Below are 5,527 nucleotides of genomic sequence, written 5' to 3'. Positions count from 1 at the left end.
GAGTTTGAGGAAACTCTGGGAGTTTGTGATGGACAGGGAGGCCTGGTGTGCTGTGATTCATGGGGTCGCAAAGAGTTGGACACGACTGAGCGACTGGACTGAACTGAATCTACTCCAGCCCATCTCTATATATCCAAACCAAAAGCAAACCAAGCTGGAAATTCCCTGATGTTCTGGTGGTTAAGTCGCCAGCTTCCACTCTAGGGGTCCCTGGCTAGATCTCTCATTGGGGAACTAAGATCCTGCAAGCTATATGGTGAGGCAAAAAAAAAAAAAAAAAAAAGTCACACGAAGAGACTTAAAGACTTTCATTTTAACAGGATTCACTCCTTCACAAAACATTTTCATTGTAAATAATGATGTCTTAATTTTACGTATTTTTTTTACTTATTTTTAAAAGTTCTGTTTTTTTTTTTTTTTTTTTTTTTTTTTTTTTTTTAAGGAAAACCCATAATCTTGAATCAAACGGTTATTATCATACCCGCCAGAGAGGATCGGAGGGCTCAAACAAAACCTTGTGAGCACTAGGAGACCCTACAGAGTCTGAGCCAGACCTGCCTTTGGGTGTTTGAGTGCAGGTCAGCAGTAGCCTCCGCAGGGGCAGAGGCTGTGGGTGCAATAGACCTGGGTGTGGCATAAGCCCTCTCAGAGGAGGTCGCCACTAACCCCACCATAGAGCCACCAGGACTTACACAAGACTCTTGGAGGACACAAACAAAACCTTGTGTGCACCAGGACCCAGGAGAAAGCAGCAGCGACGCCAAAAGAGATTGACCCAGACTTGCCTGTGAGTGTCCAGGAGTCTCCAGTGGAGGTGTTGGCCGGCGGTAGCCTAGTGCAGGGTCAGGGGCGCTGAGTGCAGCAGTACATGCGTGGGATCTTCTGAAGGAGTCACCATTATCCTCATTTCCTCCACCATAGTTTGACCCCAGGTAAATAGCAGGGGGGCTTCCCTGCTGGCTCAGAGGTTAAACCATCTGCCTGCAATGCAGGAGACCTGGGTTCGATCCCTGGGTTGGGAAGATCCCCTGGAGAAGGAAATGGCAACCCACTCCTGTATTCTTGCCTGGAGAATCCCATGGATGGAGGAGCCTGGTGGGCTATGGTCCAGGGGGTCGCAAAGAGTCGGACAAGACTGAGCGACTTAACTTTCACTTTCAAATAGCAGGGAGGGAACACAGCTCCATCCATCCACAGAAAATTGGATTAAAGATTTACTGAGCATGGCCCCGCCCATCATAACAAGACACAGTTTCCTCCACAGTCAGTCTCTCCCATCAGGAAGTTTCCATAAGCCTGTTATCCTTATCCCTCAGAGGGCAGACAGAATGAAAACCACAATCACAGAAAACTAATCAAACTGTTCACATAGATCTAACTCAATGAAACTATGAGCCATGTCGTGTAGGGCCACCCAAGATGGTCGGGTCACGGTGGAGAGTTCTGAGAAAATGTGGTCCACTGGAGAACGGAATGGCAAAACACTTCAGTATTCTTGCCATGAGAACCCCATGAACAGGACAAAAAGGCAAAAAGATATAACACTGAAAGATGAACTCCCCAGGTTGGGATTCTTGCCTACAGTAGTAGATATAATGGCCATCTGAGTTAAATTTGCCTATTCCAGTCCATTTTAGTTCACTGATTCCTAAAATGCTGATGTTCACTCTTGCCATCTCCTGTTTGACCACTTCCAATTTACCTTGATTCATGGACCTAACATTCAATGCTTCTATGCAATATTATTCTTTACAGCATCAGGCTTTACTTCCATCACCAGTCACATCCACAACTGGGTGTTGTTTTTCCTTTGGCTCTGTCTCTTCTTTCTTTTTGGAGTTATTTCTCCACCCTTCTCCAGTAGCATACTTTGACCACCTGATGCAAAGGACGCATTAGAAAAGACCCTGATGCTGGGAAAGATTGAATTCAGAAGGAGAAGAGGACGACAGAGGATGAGATGGTTGGATGGCATCACCGACTTGATGGACTTGAGTTTGAGTCTCAATGGACATGAGTTTGTGCAAGCTCTGGGAGTTAGTGATGACAGGGAAGCCTGGCGTGCTGAAGTCCATGGAGTCACAAAGAGTCAGACATGGCTGAGTGACTGAACTGGATTGATGGGTCATATTTCAAGCAAGCAGAATGTTGTTCTACTCATTATTAAACACCTTGTTTCAAATAGTTTTCCATAGGTAATTTTGTCCTTCAGTGCCCCAATTGTTTCTTTTAATAACCCTCTACCCTGATCTCAAATGATTCTCTGTTTTAAGTGGGCATTGAAAAGTGTCAAATCCATTTGTAAAAGCTTTATTAAGTTTAACAGCAAAATCTCATAAGTTTGGCTTGGTTAATCTATCAATTTAAGGTTTATTGAGATAAGGGATGACAAATTTGGAAGAGAATGCCTCTTTTTTCTTTGAAAACATAAAATCAAGCTCTCAGCTGTTTCTCCATTGTATGCTGCTTTGGAAATGTCAGGCAAGTTTTAACTGTCAAAGCCATCAAAAATACTGCTGAAATTGCAAAGGAAACAATGACTCCCTAGGGAAAACACAGTAAACTGTAGGACCCAGGAGCCTGCTTTTTCCACAAGAAAGGAAGTAAATCTTGAAAGGGCAAAGCTGGAGAACCACCTTCTTCCATGTGAAGTCTACAGATTTATCAGTGTGGGGCTTTGTAACGAAAGACAATACACTGTTACAACAGAATTGTCTTATTAATATAAAGACTCTCCTTGCTTTGGGGGAACTTTGTTTCCACTCTCTCCTGCCCATCTCTGCCAATTGTGTCTTACCTAAAAATCCAGAAAATATCTCTTTGTCTCTCCACTCCGCAGATTCTTTAATAGACTTCTGGTGAAGATTTTCCTTGATAGGTGCAAAGAAGATGGTCATCTGAGTGAAGTAAACAGAAAATTCTGAAGGCTGGATCCAATTCTACATAATGAACCGTCTAATAATTATCCAGATGCTTTGGATGTTTCAGTGTTTTCTTGAAAGCAGAGGCTGAGGTAAGGACTTAGTTCTCACTGTTGACTATTCGGGGGGCTCAAACTTTCTAGCTAATTTTGAAATACCATGTGGAATGTGTCACTTTAAAGGATTAGGTATAGAAACATTTGTCCACGACTCGCATCAACATGGGCAGAGGCTGACCACTTGGCATGCCAATTCCTTTATATAGTTGGGTTGTGCTGTGTGTCAGCTGAGCAAGCTCTCAAGAATTTGGCCAAGAGCCCAAAAAGATAAAACTAGAGAAATAAGTCAGAAACTTTAGATACAGTACTCTTATGAAACATAAGAGACATGCGTCTCTGAAATCAGAGATTGAACTGAGAGATGTGACACAGATTACCAAATGTGTCTGCTCTAGTGTGTCTTTATATTTTACCTATTATAAACATAATGCATGCATGCATGCTAAGTTGCTTCTGTCATGTCTGACTCTGTGCGACCCTATGGTCAGCAGCCCACCAGGCTCCTCTGTCCACAGGATTCTCTAGGCAAGAGTACTGGAGTGGGTTGCCATTTCTTTCTACAATAAACATAAGAAGTTCTATATCACCATGAGGATTAGAAATCATTTATGTCAAGTGTACACGCTGTGAATAATACATGAAGGTTGCTCAGTAAAGACTTCGTAAGTTTGGAGTTTTGAGCACAGCATTTAAAGTCTTTTACTGGCTAACATTATTTGTTTTTTCTCCTTTATTTATTCCTGGTTCCTCTTTAATGTCACCATTGCTCTAACCAAACTGATCTATTAAAAGTCCAGGGTCTTTCTTCTTGATATTATTTATGGATATAGTCTCTTACCAAAAAAGCTCTGAATTTCGCTGGACCTATTGGAGAAGGAAGAGTGAACACTTATAAGCAGCTCCAGTTCATAAAATGATGCTCATAATTTTTGTCCCAAAATGCTTACAAATCTCATTTTGGTAAAATCAGACTAACAACACAGCGCGCATTAGTATCCTGGTCATTGACAAGCTCAGTGGTTGTTTTAAATGTCTGCTTTTGTGAATAGTTGGTGGAATTTGGTGCAGCTGGCTTCACTCTTTTTTTTTTTAATGCTCTAGTCTCCATTCTATTCTACCTGAGTCTCTTTTATTTCTGACCATGACTCTTTGTTTTCTTTCAGACTTCTCTACTTTGCCTACTCCTTCATTTTAGTGTTGACCAAGATTCCATCCTTGGCCCGCCACTATTCTCTGCAAGTTCTTTGCTAGAGAGCATGGTGACGGGAGAAATAATTTGATCTGCAGATTATTTGGAGGTCTTATTATAAATGGCCACATGCTGACAACAATGCACTAAATGCTTGAACTAGTTACTTATAAGCTGAATCCACTAAGAAACATGCTTTATTTTATCCATGTGAGCTTTCAGAGAAAATGGAATGTATCACAAACAATCCAGATTTTTCTGCTCCTCAAAAATTTTGAGACAAAACTAGTTCAACATCTCTGTACACAAAAATGGCTTGAACTAAATGGCAGCCTTCTAACTTTAGACAAGTAAGCTCCCAAAATATGTATACCTATCTACTTCCTTACTTATGTATGCTTTCATTTTATTCCTCACCACTTTCTTCAAACTTTAAATAGGATGATAAAGAGCAGAAAATAAGAAAACCTTCTCTCCAATGTATCTTCAGTCTACTATCCTATCATTAACTTCATGGTCAAATTAAATACTGTTAATTGGTTCTTCTGAAAGTCTAACTATCCTTGGATTCCTTGACTTCATCTTCCTAACTTTTCACAGAACATTGAAATTGTTTGTCTTTTTTTTTTCTCTTGATTCCTTAGTCTTTATTCCCAGTATCCTGATACTACATCCTTAAATTCTGGCATTTTTAAAAGATTTATTTTTGGAATAATCATCTAAATCTATCTATCTGTCTGTATATTCACTTGTAGATAACATTTGTGGAGACAGTATGGCTTAGAGAAAATAGCCCTGGCTTGGAGTGATGCACTGTATGTCCTAATCTTTCCTGAGTCAGCAGGTAAGGCCTTTGGAAATAATTTCATTCTTCTGGGGACTTTGCAAATTAAGACTTAGTGTTAAAATAGATTATCATGAAGGGCCATTCTGGCTAAACAGTTCTAATTTTGCTGCCTTTCTAACCTAGAGAAGCTAGGTTCTCAAAGTGGAGAAGGTCTCCTAAGTAAATTTTAAGCAGATTTATTGTGCAATTTACTGTGCTTTAGACAATTTTATGTAATTTCACATTTAAATTCCTTAAATAGCCCTATTTCAGAGTTCATTGACAGTTCTGTTATTTTTGACAAATACTTACATCCTAGTAAATATAACTGGGCTGATACGCTTTTCAAAAACTACTTTTCCCTCATGTATGCCTGAGGGAAATTACCTTAGAAGTGAGAGAGTGGTCTCCAAGGAATTAAAGCTAAACAATTCTAAACAATGAACTATATCAAACATTTTTTTCTTTTTTTTGGCCACAGAGTTAGAATAAAGCTGCCTATTTCTTCCAGGTTTCCCCAAGGGGTCAATCT

The sequence above is a fragment of the Muntiacus reevesi genome, chromosome 2 (genome assembly GCF_963930625.1).
Source record: "Muntiacus reevesi chromosome 2, mMunRee1.1, whole genome shotgun sequence".
In the NCBI taxonomy this organism is placed as follows: Eukaryota; Metazoa; Chordata; class Mammalia; order Artiodactyla; family Cervidae; genus Muntiacus; species Muntiacus reevesi.
This window is presented reverse-complemented; position numbering follows the sequence as displayed.